Genomic DNA, 16848 nt, shown 5'->3' with positions numbered 1-16848 from the left:
ATCATACAATTAAATATGCACTTGCTCCCACAGTCATTATCTAAAATATTCCAGATAAGGATTTTTATGTGCTCATTCATTCCATCTAATTTCAAATATTAAGATACAGGTTATTTCTTTTCCTCTAAAAATGAAATCATACATTTTCTAAAGGAAATAAAATGAATGCCAAGATATGTTGTTTTATTAAAAATAGTAATCTGCCAAACATGTGTTAGTATTTTTTCTTCAAATATATTTAAAACACTCATATCTATCATATTCTTGTCACCTTTTACTTTTTACTTCCTTGCTTAAGTTTTTCTTTTTCTCTTTTTTTAAAGAGGTTTCCTGGCTTCTCTATGGGGCTCCTGGTTTTCAAGCTGCTAGAATCCTCCAGACCAGGTAAAAAGAACACAGTATACTAATGTGAATTTCTGTGGTAGAAACTTAGTGCCATTTGTTAGTTTAAATATATGCACACACTTTATCTAGACTCTTTAACATACATGCATTACTATTCACCAAGGTTGTTTCCATCTTAAGCTAATCCTTGGTAAATGGTTGCTCAGTGCTGCTTCTTTTTTTGCACTTTTGTGATTTTGCTTTGAATGTATGTTATGCTTTATTTCTTCTCTTTCTTTCTTGTTTTTTTTTGTTGTTGTTGTTGTTATTATTGTTTCATTTCATTTTATGATTTTCTGCTTTAACCATTCAGATTGGCCTTGAATTATATCAGGAGAGTAGCCTTTTAGTAATCAAGGTCAATATGGAATCTCTAATTCTAATAAGTCACATAAAGCTATTGCTGTGTACCATTCCACAGGGCAGAGTAGAAGCTGTTTTATTGACCAGACTTTCCTAAGGGGACCTTGTAGCATTTGCAATTTTTGCCCTAGGGGGCCAGTAGAGGAGACCTCTATTGCTCTTTTAATCAGTACCAGAATCAGCAATTAACCTATAACTGTAGCTGGTGTCCTAGAAATGAGGCAATGTAATCTTTTCTCATTATTTCTTATGGGAAAATTGTCTTTGACGTATGTGCTTTAACATTGCTCACACTTTTCAAGAAATATCCTTTTAGTCTACATCAATCAGTACGCATATTACCTCTTCCATAAATGGCCATATTTTGTCCTATCTGAACTAGACTTGTCTGCATTACATTTCTTCTTTATGCTTTCAGGGGTGCCCTGTGCATATTTCCATCATAATACTTATCACAATGTATTATAATCATCATTTTACTCCCTTGACTGTAAGTGTTTTGAGATTAGAGGGTGTTTATTTTGATAAACTCAGTTCCTAGTAGAGTGACTGATTCTCCATTAGTAATGGCATTTCAGATCAACTTTAGGAACTAAGATAGTCTCTCCGCACAATGAAGAGTGCCTAGCACATAGTAATCTCTCAATAAATATTTCTTGAATTAGTTTCTGAATAATAACCCCTAACATACAATACTTCTTATATGATCAGCATAGTTCTGACCTTACATATATTAATTCATGTAACCCTTTACATATAGTAATTCAAGATCACCCAATACATAGGCCAGTATTTTTCCCATTTTACAGATGAGTAACTGATGCAAGAGCAAGTGAATGAATTTCCAAAGGGCACACAGCCAGGAAGTGGCAGTACCATGAGTCAAATCTAGTCAATCTGGCTCTTAGGTACATTCTTCCAACATTGCTGTAGGAAAAAGTCAGCCTCAGCAGAAAGAAACATCTCTCTAATGAAACATTTTCACATAGAAGAGGAAGAAATATTTGTACTTATACAAAAGACTAAGTAGAAATATATGTTTTTATGGCTTATATGAGAGGTAAAGGCAAATTTATTATTTGTATTCATGCATATTTTTCATGTAACAAAACTATCATTTTTTAGAGAAGTTTGTGAATAGAATGTAGTCTCTCTGTTTTATATCTGGAATTAAAAGACCCAGTGTATAACTAGCAGTTTTGAAAAGACTCTTAATTCTTAATGTTGGGCTGTTACAAGTATTTGGTAGTGTCTAAATTAATATTACCAAGATAATAAAATACTACAAGAGAAAAAAGATATGCATCATCAAAATTTTCTCATTAATGAATAGTGTTTTAAGCACTCATACTAATGAAATGGGACTTAGAATAAAAACACATCAGGCAATATTCAGTCAGTATACTCTTGGTAATAAAATTAAAGAGCTATGTAATAGCAGACTGTGGTGCATTTTATACTTCATTTTAAAACTTTTTATTGTCATAAGGCCTTGAACTACTTGATTCAATTGCATTAGAAAACATTCACAAAACTTAAAGATATATTATCTTAAATTTATAATTAGCTCTAAAAACATTTTAACAGAAAAAGGAACATTTATAGACAAACCTAAAAATTGGGTTTGAGATACAGTGGGGTAATCTGACATGTACATGCTCCAGTTAAATGTATTCTGGTTAAAATCTTGACTGAATAAATACATTCTCTGCATAAAATTCTAAGGAAGAAATATCAATCTTTAAAATTTTGGTTTTAGGCATTATTACAAGAAAATTCACCTTGAAGTTAAAATAAGTACTTTGTTCTCTTGCTGAAATTTGAATTTTTGCATGCAGTAATCTGAGTCCTAAATTTAAAGATAAAAGTGCTTGAAGTTGAAGCTAATCCTTCATTTTTCACATGGTGCTTGGTTTATTTGAAATTTGCTACTTACATTACTTTACATAACCTTATCTTATTTCATTATAGATAAAGATATAGATACACAGATAGATGCAAAATTAAGATGATCTATCCATTTAGATGTGAGTCTTTATCCTTCAGTCTTTCTCTTATGCTGCCTAGCTTCCAATGATTCTCTCTCTCTCTTTCTCTCTCTCTCTCACTAGCCAGGGAAGAAGACTAGAGGTTTTTGATTTGACAGTTATGGGGTAACAGTGATACTATTTGGTAATGTAAGGGTAAGTTACAATCTCCTTTACACTATGATCTTCTTCTCATAATTCAAATGTTCTTATTTCCTTTAAACATGGTATACCTGTCTTTGTTACTTCCTGAAAACTCAGTTTCTACTGTGATGGCATCCTTAGAACTTCCCCTTGTAGAATCTCTTATGGTTTTGAAGGATACCATTATTATTGGACCATGAGAATTATGACTCTTATGTTTGTGGAAATTGTGTGGATTAAGCATAAGTACCAAAAGTTCACCAACTTAATTCAGTAGACATTCTCTGCAAAGAAAATAAGACTACAAAGAAAATAATTATGGTATGGCTTAGGCACAGGTGATTATGCTCCACAGATGAAACCATGAGTAATTCAGAAATCCATGCATCTAAACACTAGTAGAACCTAATCAAGATGCTCTCTCAGTGGTAGTAAAGTGATGCCTTTCCATGTAATCTGAATGTGTTATTAACTTCAGGTAAATTCAGTACACTGTATAATAGTTTTTTTCTAATCTACTTAACAATGCAGAGGGTAAAAAGACAAGGTGAAATGTATGTGTGTGTGTTCTTTTAATTCTTCTGTAGCTTTGAGAATATCAAATAAAAATTTAACTAGTACCATACCTTATAGATTAATATGACCATTATGATTAATATAATGGGTAAAATTTACATAGCATAGAATTTAAGGATACGAAGTTAAGTACCCCATAACTACTTAGTAACTGTTTGACTTTCAGCCAAATATATAGATTTCTAGGCCTTGTTTTGCCTATCTGTTAAATAAAAATAATAATAGTATCTACTTCATAAGAATTTCCTAAAATTCAAATAGGACAGTTGTGAATACTAAATGAAATAATGCATAAAAATCACGAGCAGAGTAGCTAACATTTGGTAAGGGCTCAATAATTACTTGTGGTTATCATGATGATTTACATATATATGTATAATTTTTCAGTTGTATATAGTCTACATCATTGAATTATCTTAACAATGAAGTAGGACAAATATTTTATTTCTTTGACAATTTAGGAAATTGAGACTGAAAAAATTAAGTCAATTGTACAACATCACATAATTAGCAGATATAATTATGATGTGAACCCATTGTTTATGACTCTAGGAACCATACTGGGGACAGATTAATTAAATAAATCATTCATTTAAAATTATTTTCTACAAAATATCTATATCACAAAATAATCTTGTAACATAAAAATATCAATTTAACTTCTCTTGGGTGTTTAATTCAGAATCATACATAAGCATTGTAAATTATTTTAGATAATCATGTCCAATTTATTCAAGTTTTATTCTATTGCCTTGACAAGTTTCTGAGAGTCTTCTGTTGGTAGGCTTCAGTTCCTCATATACCTCATTTTGAATTACCAGTTATAAGCCATATGTGCTGGGAATAGTGAGAATGAGGCAAAGCAGAGTCACTGTTTTCACGTAACTTCAGAGTGTCTGGCACAGAGTAAGAGAGTAGAAGCTATAATTACTGCTATCAGAATACTTCAGTTAAGAACAGAATTCATCAATTTCTATCTAGGTTTCTAATATCAAAGTGAACATCACGTTGAATGACTACATATTTAATATAGTAAACATAATTTGGGAAGTATACTCATTTCAAATTGCCTTTTTCTAATAATATAAGTAACACAAATGGGTGAGATCATCTAACTCAGCTTCTAGAACTTTAAAATTTTTACTTCTTTAAACTTGGAACTATTCCAGTGACTCAGAGCTAACTCATTGGCTCCCCCCATTCTAATCAATGCTGTCCTCTGCTTAGGACAAAATGGGTACCCTCATGACTTTCCTAGATTATTCATGCAAAACATATCTAGTCTTTTTTTAACTTTCTATTTCCCAAGGTAAGTGTCCTTGTGTATCTTCGGTTATTTTTCATGTAACCTGTTCTGAGAACTGCCCCATGCTGCTTCCTCTTTTTCTAAAAGTGTTTCAGTGTGTCTATAAGAGTTCCTCTCCTAAATACCAGCCACAGAGCTAAAGGGAAGCTGTGACATTAGAAGTAGGTTCCTAACATCTTCTGATTTCTAAGTAGCAGTAGCAAGTTTCTGACCTCAGGATAGTGGTGTGACTTAAATGTTAGTGGCAGAGTCCCTGACTTTTCCTTTTCTGGCCTGATCATTGTTTTGATAAGCCTTTAAATTCTTGAAATGTCTCATTGTATTTTTGTGTTTTTTTTCTCACTGAACCCTGAATTATCAAGTTGTAAAATATGTATAGTGTTCAACCCATAGTGCTTAGTACTTAGTACATTAAGTGTGAGTACTTTAATATTTAATTTCACTTAATTTCCTTTGACAAGCATCCCTGTTACAAATCATTGAAAAATTAGTGAGTATATTTTTAATATGCTTGATCAGAGAAAATAAGTTCAAGAATAACACCTTCTCATGTGTAAATTCATTTACTAAATATTTATTGGAGGCTATTATGTTCTGAAAATTGTGAACATGATGGCTAGCAAAATTAGACACAGTTCATATCTTCATATATTCCATTTCAATGAAAAATGCACTCTACAGAAACAGAAATAAATGAATTAAGGAGAGATATTTCCTTTTAGATCAGGATTACGTTTCTCATAAGCTGGAAAATCTAGTGAACCTTGGTTTACTTCAGTAAGAATATCCAAGTGGGCCTTTTTTTGTCTGTTCAGTCACTGAATTCAGTAACAGCTCTCTTTCCTTTTCTAGATGTTGCCAACACTATCATACAGGCATGTGTGGGCTTTGCAGAAAACACTTCCTTTTGGACAGCTGAACATCTACAACTTCATATTTCACAAATGCAAAGATATTTTTTATGTTTTAATGATCTTTCCTTGTCTTCCCTTGTTATACATATCACTTAGCACTACTGATGATGCGCCTTCAGATTTCTTAATCAAGTTTTCATGAGTTTCCTATTCTAAGGTTTCTTTGGGAGCCAAAGAAACTTGTATCCATTTTCTGTTCCTATCTCCTGTTCTACTGGAGCAAAACCACTTTTTGTCTTGCAAATTGCACAGCAGCTAGAGCTTCTTTTCACTTTGCCTTCAACTAAGTGGACAATTCCACTCAACTTTTAGTTAACATCAGTGCTCTGGTTTAGAGTCAGAGAGAATCTGGATTCCTAGATACTTGAGACTCATGATTCATCTGCAGACAAGATGGAGTATTTACAGTTCAGGCCCACTTTGACATATTTCAAATGTTAAAAGTTAAATCAGATTTTATAGCCTGGCTTCAAAGTGAAAACATTTTGGCCTTTAGTCTTATGTGGAAATGCGTTTTGAGTTTTAAAAAGCGAACACACAAAAAATCCACCCCCCCAAAAAAAAAACCCAAAAAAACTGTTAGTGAAAATTTTTGGATTTGACTAATTTTTAAATTGAATATTGTAAGTTTGCCTAAAATAATAATTATCTGAGTTTTACAGAGTTAAGTGGTGGGCCTATTTATGTAGTCTATGGTCCCAAGTAAAACTATTTCAAATTATTCTAACACTGAGACAAATGGGGATAGAGCTATGATATAGATATATCTATGGAGAAACTATACTAGAACATTGAATGGAAAGCAATAGTAACCAAGGATTTAATTATTATTCCAAACATACCTAGCTTGAGATTATTGAATCTGGTATATTTAGTATTGCTTCAGAGTTTTCTTTTTTTTTTCCCCTGCCCCCAATCTACCATTTGAATAGTTTAATTCCCCCTCTCTTCCTCAGGAATCATTTTTGTACTTTTCCTACTTATGCTGAGCCCAAGATTTGTGTATAAACCTGACTACTTAGGGGGTTGAATATCAGTATTTGAGGGTAGAATTGGGCCCATAATGGATATTGAAATAAAAAGAATAATGAATTAAAAACCTGTGTACTTAAAGGTGTGTTTTCTATTTCTTACTGAAAATGCTGCTCAAATGAAAGCCAATTTTCTTTTTATGAACTGAACTCATAATTAGGAACTTGAATTATAATAGTCATAGAAATAGTAGTTATAATGTGGACATATTACATTTGATTAGATTTTGCACGAGGGAAATTTTCCTTTATATTTACTGGGCATTTAATTCCAGCTCCACAGAAGGTAACTTTGAAATTTCAGGCTGTGGACTGTGCCCTGCTTGACTGCTCTGGCTCAGTTATGGCAGACCACGTAGCATCAGGGCCAGTTGCTAAAGACTGCTTGACTCGAAAATTGTCATTTCAATTTTTCTGGGTTTCATTTTATATTATTTTTTAATAGTGCGGCTGCATTGTCCATGGTATAAATCTGGGAGCAGGATTTGCATTTAGAATGCTGTAAAATACACTGCTCCTTCGGGTATTCTAAGGAGGATGCCCTATACCAATTCACATAAATCAAGATAAGAATACTAAAAGCAAAGCAATTTGATTAGGTACTAAATTCAAAACATTACAAGATTGTGGTATAACAGTAACCAGCATCGTAAGTCATCCTGCATCTATAGCATTGGCTAGTGTGGAAAATTAAAATGACAGTTTTAAGAGATAAAGGCAATCTTGTTCCTATTGAGCTTTAGGGTTCTTGCCAGTTTATCTCGGTTATGAGGTGTAATGTAATATTATATACACATCTACTACAAACACTGAGACTTTTATAGACATGTCAAAAGGGTACCACTTGATGTAAAATAAAATGAATTACAAACTTGTAAAAAGTTCCATGGTTTACTCTAACAGGGGTATACTCTTTCTCAACCCTTTCTGCCATCTTAAATCCCCAGGAGAAACTGAAGAGAAACAACTGTAAATTTTACTGTAAGAGTTATCAGAGCAATAATGTATACTTTTCCAGTGTCGGGGATTAAAATCTACCTTTACTTTTATTATGAAATAATATCATCAAAGTTTACACCTTACAAGTGAATAAATTTTCTGAAGATTTTCAGGCTTATATTTATGTAATGCATCTATGTAATTTTCTTTTCAGAAGTCTTGCAAAAATCTTACATATATATGTATTTTTTATTTCAAGTGGTATCATAAGACTATAATTTCTTTGCATTTCTAAAACAGATATGAAAAGATGCATCTAGAATATAGATTAGGAGCCTTCATTTTTTTCAATGTGTCCTCTTTAAAGCTAACATAACATAATTTTTTTCTCGTCTTAGAGTCTGTCAATGACACTGCTGTGGGCCTGATTTTTTTTTTTTTAATGTGTAGGAGATGTTTGTCAAGTAATAACATTCCCTTCCTATCAAGTTTTACAGCTTTTATATGGCCAGCACAACCCATTTAAACTCATATTAATTCTATACATACTCGCTTTTGTGATATTTCTTCTTTGTATGCCCTCTTATAATTAGGAAGAAGGCCCTGAAAGGCTCAATTAGTCAACACGTGAATGTAATTATAACTCTTGACTTTTTTCCTCTTTTCTCCTTGTATGTATGTCTGTGCAGTATATAGTATAACCTACTCAGGAGAAAATTCCAACCAGCAATAAATTACATATTGAGCTTTTAGCTAATTTATGGCAAACATTCAGCATGGTTGCCTAAGAGACACTGTTTCCTTTCACCTATATTAAGGACAGTAGAAAGAGTAAAACTGCCTTATGTAGGAAGCTTTCTCTTGCATTTGCAAGTTGAACTAAACAACCAAACTTCTAGTCAATTCTGTGCCATGTGTCCAACAGCATACAAGTCCAAGCTTGCCAACAGAGGGATTCTTAAGAGGCCTGAAGTTCAAGTGGTGAATTAAAGACATATCAACAGCATTGTTTTAAAGACTACAATTTACAGCTGTCAGTAATTAAAGTCTGAGTGCAAGAATCAAGATTTTACTCTTTATATAGCATTAATTCTAAGCACCAAGTTTCCCAATAGTGTTCATCCTAGCATGAATTCTACAAGGGCCATCCCAGATACTAACAGACACCACTCTGAGAAGCCATTATTTCTCATATTTAAGAGCGTCTTTCTTCTCTTGGGGCATTTACAGTTGTTCCCAACACATGGTAAATTTCCAGAGACCATATTTCTCATTATGAAATAATACATTTTCAACATATTTTGGATTAGAAGGAATTTTTAGTCTCAGTTCATACTGAACATGCAAATGGATGACCAAAAAAATGTTTTGTGTAAGTGCCTTTGTTTCTAATTACCTAGATGGATAAATTATGTTAATATTAGCATCTTGTACCAGGACTACTAGGTGTAATTATGCAGTGTTTACTGTATCAATCCATTAGGTGCCTTTCACATTAACTATGATGTGAACAATTTTCTCTAGAGGTCTGAAATATAGTAATTTAGGCTTCTACTCTGAGCGCTTCTTACATTCTCTTGTTTTTATTCCCAATTAGAATCAACTATCCTAATCTGTCACTGTCTAAACCTACTTGTTTACATTTTATTCTTATCTTGTCTGGCCTAGATGGGTTATGATGATAACAGCTAAGAAGAAGTAACATTACTTAACTGCCTTATCACATTTAATCCTTATAATAACTCTCTAAACCAGATTTTATTACTACCCTCATTTTACAGATGAGAAAACAAAAGCTTTCAAAGATACAGCTCTTCAATTGTGGAGTAGGGATTTTTAACTCAGGTCTAAAGACCTCAGAGCTGGAGACCTTCATTATCATAGGCAAATTACTATTACCTTCTACACAACTGCTATGTATACATAGGGTCTTTCCTCTGCTGTATTATTTCCCTGGGCCTTTGTCACCTGCTCAGCTCCTTTGTTGCCTGCTTTGAACTTCTTCCTACTATCTGTTACCTCTCAAATTTCCCATCCACATGTCTTTCTTACTCTACAAACTCTTAGTTGGGTACCTCTTAGGAAATGTGGCTCAATATTAATGAATTAAATCTAAAACAGAGTCACCCATATCTGGAAACGTTTAGTTTATTTTGCTTAACCTAAGAGTATTGGGCTGCATTATCCTTTGTCTCTTTGCCACTCTGTCTGAGTAATGCAGCTCCTAGATATCTGCAGATTCAACAATGGAGCTCTTACAAATATTGAAGGATGTTGACCCATGCGTGGAGGTTTATCTTGAGCACTACAGCTGGGGGTCTTTCAGAAGAGGTGTATCATGTAAAAGGAGGATGTGGAAAAATCACAGAGCACTCAATCAGTGTCGAAAAATAGAACAATTGGAAAGAACAGAGAAAACATGAGAGTAGTGGTTCTAAAAGAGAAAAAAAAATTGGCCAGTTTGTGTAAAAATATCTTTACATACAACTTTATGTACTTGATGTTAAATTCATTTAAACCAGTATTTACCAGGCAATGGAGGAATACCAAGATTATGAAATTATCTGAAAATGTCAAAAGGTAAAAAGATGTATATGCAGGAAATATTTATAAATTAAACTTCCTAATGGACAGTAAGTACTATGAAATATCATAGAAGAGAAAAATTAATATGGAACAAAATAAGGCCCACAGTATCATTTTATTTACTCTAAAATTATGTTTTCTCGTAAGTAGGAAAATGTCAATGTAACTTTGTGGCCCGTTAGGTACTATTTTTTATGACATATAATAGCATAGTGTTCCAGTATTAATTTGATTTTCTCTTTGATGCTTTGGGAATACCTACATATTATCTTAATTCTAGAGCAAGATAAATTGCTAACTATTGTCATATAACTTGAACACTTGCCCAGGTCTGAAAGTAAAATAGGAGCAGACATATTCAAATAGGTTTTCTAACACGGAAGGGGAGTATACAATCATAAACTACCAATAGAAATACTGTAGATTATAACCCAAGAAAATTAAAAAATGAATCTAAAATGAAGAGCACATGATAAAAATAAATATTAGTGTGAAAAGGGCAACAAAATTTATAGTTAAATCCAACACTTATTGGCACATAATATTAAAACACTGAAACAACATGAAAGTGAAATACCAGGGAATATCTACATGGAAGTACTAGAACAAGACAAAAAAAGAGAAAATTGGAAGCTGTTTCCAAATGTATATATGTAGTGTTATGAAAAACTCTAAACAGTGATAACAATATTAAAGGATGATCATTAGAAGAAATTATATGAATATCATATCTATACACAATGCACATAACACATTTCAAATCCCTGAAATAAAATATAAATAAATATTAAGAAAGCTAGAAGGAATAATGCCTAATTAATTGTATTATCAATGTCCAAAAATGTGAAGAGGAAAACACTACTTAAAATGACGGAGACTCCAGAAATGTATGTTGCTGTGCGGACGGGGGATTATCAATAGCAAACACAATCAAAGATCAAATCCAGTTTTATGCTACTTATAAGAAACAATTAAAGATACACAAAATATTGTATTCAAAGAGATGGAAAAAGTATTTAGCAGACAAATAATAACAAATAGAAGCAAAGAATTATTGCTATCAGACAAAATAGAAAACACAGTGAAATTCTGAATATGTCTTCAATTCCACAGGCATTATTCATTATTTTCCTTCTGCCTGAAGAAGGACCTTTTATTTTTCTTCTCTTGCAGGTGAGTTAGTGGCACATTTTTCTCGGTTTTTGTTGATCTGAAAGCTTTTACTTTGCCTTCATCTTAAAGGGTGCTTTTGTTAGGTATATTAGTCTCAGTTGGCAATTATTTTCTTTATATATTCATAGAGCCTATTCCATTATTTTCTGAGTGTGTTTTTGTTGAGAAGTCTTCTGCTAATCATACTGTTTCTCCTTTGAAGGTAATGTGCGATTTTTCCCTACTTTGGCTTCTTTTAATGTTTTCCTTCTTTTTTTTTTTGCAGTTTTTAGCAGGTTTTTTTTTTTTTTTTTTATTGGAGTATAGTTGCTTTACAGTGTTGTGTTAATTTCTACTGTACAGTAAAGTGAATCAGCTATACGTATACATACATCCCCTCTTTTTTGGATTTCCTTCCCATTTAGGTCACCACAGAGCACTGAGTAGAGTTCCCTGTGCTATACAGTAGGTTCTCATTAGTTATCTAATTTATACATAGTATCAATAGTGTATATATGTCAATCCCCATCTCTCAATTCATCCCACCCCCCCTTCCCCCTTGGTATCCATACTTTGCAATTTTGTTATTATAAGTCTAGGTGTTGTTTTCTTTTGTATTTATACTTTTTGGGGTTTATAGTGCTTCTACAAACTAAATTTATTGCCTTTCACTGGTTTTTGAAACTTATGGACATTATTTCTTCAAATATTATTTCAGCCTTATTAATAAATGTATTCTAATTGTCCACTGGTTAGACTTTTGGAAAATGTCTCACCTGTCACTTTTTACTATTTTAAAATTTTAAGAATTTTAAAATTATTCTCTTTTAAAATTTATCTTTATCCTCTTTACTTTGGTTTGTATATAGTCTTTATTGATATATTTCCCAGGTTACCAATCTTGTGTTCTGCTATGCCCAATATGCTGTTAAATCTTTTCCTTTTATTTTTGAGTTATTTATTATGCTTCTTAAGTCTAAAATTCCCAGTTTATTTTTTCTAAGTACTATTCTCTCATTAAATGTTCATATTTTTCACTATTTTCATAGACACACACATCATCCTATCTCCTGGCTCTTGTAGTATTTTTTTTTAAATTAAATATTGGATATTATAAATAAAAGCTACAGAGGATCCAGAGTATATCATTTTCCTCTAGAGTTTCTACCCTTTCTACCATTAGGCAGATTGCAGGTTGATCATCTGAATCCATCTGGAGACTAAGCTGAGGTGAGGGCTGGGTTTTGGTTCTGCTTTTGGTTTGGTTTTGGTTTCAATGAGGCTCCATCTAGCTCCAGTTAACATTCACTCCTAGGTCATACTCATTCAAAACATTTAACTGAGAACCTTGTGTATTTGCTGGAGCTCCTCACCTGGCTGTTCCTAAATTCTAATCTCAGTCTCCTTAGAAAGGAAAGAGATTTTTCTGATTATCTTCCTGGCCTGTTGTAACTCAAGTTTTAGACTTTGCAGATGTCTTGGGGGAAAGATGCCTGTGTGGCAAGCTGTGTTCTGCCCATCATTCTCTCTGGCATCTTGGACAATTTTGTATTTTTGGCCCCCAAAGATCACCATAAACTGCTGTTTTTTTCTGTCTCCCAGCAGTGACCATTTGCCCAGGCAAAGTTTGTATTCTCAGATTTATTCCCTGCACTCAGATATGGCAATTCCCCAGAGGAAAATGCAGCTACAGGAACTCAGCTCAATTCTTCCAGTTCTCCTCTGTGCAGGATATTGGCCCTATAATCCTTATTGTTTCCAGCAGCAATACTTTGTGTTCTCTCTGGCTTACTTTTAGTTGCTTCAGTTGGCATGTGTGTCCACCACAAGCTCCTTTAACCTTGCTGTAAGTAGAAGTTCTTGAACCAGTTTACTTTAAAAAGAGAAAAAAAAAAATATATATATATATATATTTAAAGGAGTATTTGTTGAATGTCTACTGAATCATATACAATTTTATTTGTTCCTCTCAGTAAATTTTAAAAGTTTATGTAATCTTCTCCATTTTTAATAAATGAATTAAAATTACTCTTCAATCTACATTGTCTCTAAGAAGCAGATTCTGAAATCATGTTTTTTTATGAAGGAGAATTCTGTGCTTTTCCTTCTATATTCTATTTCCTGATGCTGAAAGTGAAGGAAAGGTAGAGCACCTTCAGAAGCCTTAAGTCAGAGAAATGTGACACTCTAAGAAGTTCACACTTGCCCCATGGACCAATTCTGTGGAGCCGTTCTTTGTAATCTCTATTTAGGTAAGTGTACTGCGGTAGTTGTGGCCAAGGGGGAGAAATATAGTAGGAAATAAATTACCATAATTGTATTATACATAACATGTATTGAGGATTATTTATATGCCAAGCTCTCTACATGTGTTAACATGTTTAAAGTTCCCAGCAACCCTATGGTTTAGATCTCTTTTTTATTTTTATTTTACTGAGGTTGAGACTAAGCCTCAGAGAAGGTAGTAACTTAGCTAAGCCTCATAAAATAGTAGGGTGAATAGTTTGTCTTCAAAGCCCAAACATTATCCATTATCTCACTGCCTCAAAAGTGAGAAACCATTCTTCTTGTTTGGGAAAATAAAACACTCCAACTTAGAGAGGAGAACCAAGGAGACAATTTTTTGGGGGAAACTTGGAGTGATTAAATCTATTTTTTTTTAACCTCTTTATTGGAGTATAATTGCTTTACAATGGTGTGTTAGTTTCTGCTCTACAACAGAGTGAATCAGCTATATGCATACTTATATCCCCATATCCCCTCGCTCTTGCATTTCCCTCCCATCCTCCTAATCCCACCCCTCTAGGTGGTCACAAAGCACTGAGCTGATCTCCCTGTGCTGTGCAGCTGCTTCCCACTAGCAATCTATTTTACATTTGGTAGTGTATATATGTCAACGTTACACTCTCACTTCATCCCAGGTTACCCTTTCTCCTCCCCGTGTCCTCAAGTCCATGCTCTACGTCTGTTTCTTTATTCCTGTCCTGCCCCTAGGTTTCTCAGAACAATTTTCTTTTTTAGATTGAATATATATGTGTTAGCATATGGTATTTGTTTTTCTCTTTCTGACTTACTTCACTCTGTATGACAGACTCTAGGTCCAGCCACTTCACTACAAATAACTCAATTTTGTTTCCTTTTATGGCTGAGTAATATTCCACTGTATATATGTGCCACATCTTCTTTATCCATTCATCTGTTGATGGACACTTAGGTTGCTTCCATGTCCTGGCTATTGTAAATAGTGCTGCAATGAACACTGTGATACATGACTTTTTGAATTATGGTTTTCTCAGGGTATATGGCTAGTGGTGGAATTGCTGTGTCATATGGTAGTTCTATTTTTAGTTTTTTAAGGAACCTCCATACTGTTCTCCATAGTGGCTGTATCAATTTACGTTCCCACCAACAATGGTAGAGGGTTCCCTTTTCTCCACACCCTCTCCAGCATTTATTGTTTGTAGATTTTTTGATGATGGCCATTCTGAATGGTGTGAGGTGATACCTGTTTGTAGTTTTGATTTGCATTTCTCTAATAATTAGTGATGTTGAGCATCTTTTCATGTGTTTGTTGACAATCTGTATATCTTCTTTGGAGAAATGTCTATTTAAGTCTTCTGCCCATTTTTGGACTGGGTTGTTTTTTTTTTCTTTTTGATATTGAGCTGCATGAGCTGCTTGTATATTTTGGAGCTTAATCCTTTGTCAGTTGCTTCATTTGCAAAGATTTTCTCCCATTCTGAGGGTTGTCTTTTTGTCTTTTTTATGCATTGGGAAATTGCAAATATTTTATTCCATTTTATGTTTTACAACATTAATAGTCTCTTCAAAAATACAACTCAAGTGCATTTGAATATGAAAATATTGTTGGACACTATATGTAAAGATGCCAATATCAAGTTTTGAATGAGCAACAAACTAATATGTTCTCTATTGTAGAATACAACTCTAAAGTAATGGAAAATGACCTATTTATGGGATGATATAGTTCCATTTCCTATGATTTTCATTATTACAAGTTGGTTACAATGGATTCATGATCTTATTTTTTTGTTTGGTCCTTACTTATTAGGATGAAAAAGTATCAGATATTTGTCTGTAAACATCATCCATCTAATGAGACCTTCTAAATAATCTTAGTTTTAATTTCATACGTGAGAAAATGGAGACAAAATAATTTCCCTAAAATCACCATCACTTCTTTTTTTTTTTAATACAACAGGTTTTTATTAGTTATCCATTTTATACATATTAGTATATATATGTCAATCCCAATCTCCCAATTTATCCCACCACCACCACCACCACCGCCACCACCACCACCACCACCACCGCCACCACCACCACCCTGTTTTCACCACTTGGTGTCTACACGTTTGTTCTCTACATTTGTGTCTCCATTTCTGCCTTGCAAACCGGTTCATCTGTACCATTTTTCTAGATTCCACATATATAAGTTAATATATGATATTTGTTTTTCTCTTTCTGACTTACTTCACTCTGTATGACAGTCTCTAGGTCCATCCTCATCTCTACAAATGACCCAATTTTGTTCCTTTTTATGGCTGAGTAATATCCTTTTCTATATATGTGTCACATCTTTATCCATTCATCTGTCAATGGACATTTAGGTTGCTTCTGTGACCTGGTTATTGTAAATAGTACTGCAATGGATTAATTGTCTTATGAATGAAAATAATTCTGATCCAACAATCTCCTCTGAGGTACAACAAATAAGAATTATAGAAAAAGACCTACTATATCAGACAGTTCTGACTGCTCCTTTCCATTTTCATTAAAAATGAAGCTCTGGGATTTCCCTGGTGGAACAGTGGTTAAGAATCTGCCTGCCAATGCAGAAGACACAGATTTGAGCCCTGGTCCAGGAAGATCCCACAGACCATGGAGCAGCTAAGCCCGCAAGCCACAACTACTGAGCCCATGTGCCACAACTACTGAAGCCCGTGTGCCTAGAGCCCCATGCTCCGCAACAAGAGAAGTCACTGCAGTGAGAAGCCAGCTCACTGCAATGAAGAGTAACCCCTGCTCACCACAACTAGAGAAAGCCTGTGTGCAACAACGAAGACCCAGTGCAGCCAAAAATAAATAAATAAATTTTAAAAAAAATAGAAAAGAAGTGCCGACAAAGGTTAATATCTTTAAAAAAAAAAAAAAAATGAAGCTCTGCCGCAGATGGGCTTCAAAGATATTTTAAAGATTTAAGTGCTAATGCATGGGAGAATTCCAATGCAAACAGTTTCTTTAAAGTACTTCAGTGCGTGCTGGGCTGTGGGAGGGACCTGGAGAGGTCTCTTAATCTTGCTTAGATCTTTCCATTAATGGAGTGCTATAAAATTACCTTCAACATGCAGGAGAAAAGTTGTCTTACTGGGAGACGTTTGACTTCTTCCTGAATTATCTTCCAC

This window comes from Phocoena sinus, chromosome 1 (genome assembly GCF_008692025.1).
Source record: "Phocoena sinus isolate mPhoSin1 chromosome 1, mPhoSin1.pri, whole genome shotgun sequence".
NCBI lineage: Eukaryota > Metazoa > Chordata > Mammalia > Artiodactyla > Phocoenidae > Phocoena > Phocoena sinus.
This window is presented reverse-complemented; position numbering follows the sequence as displayed.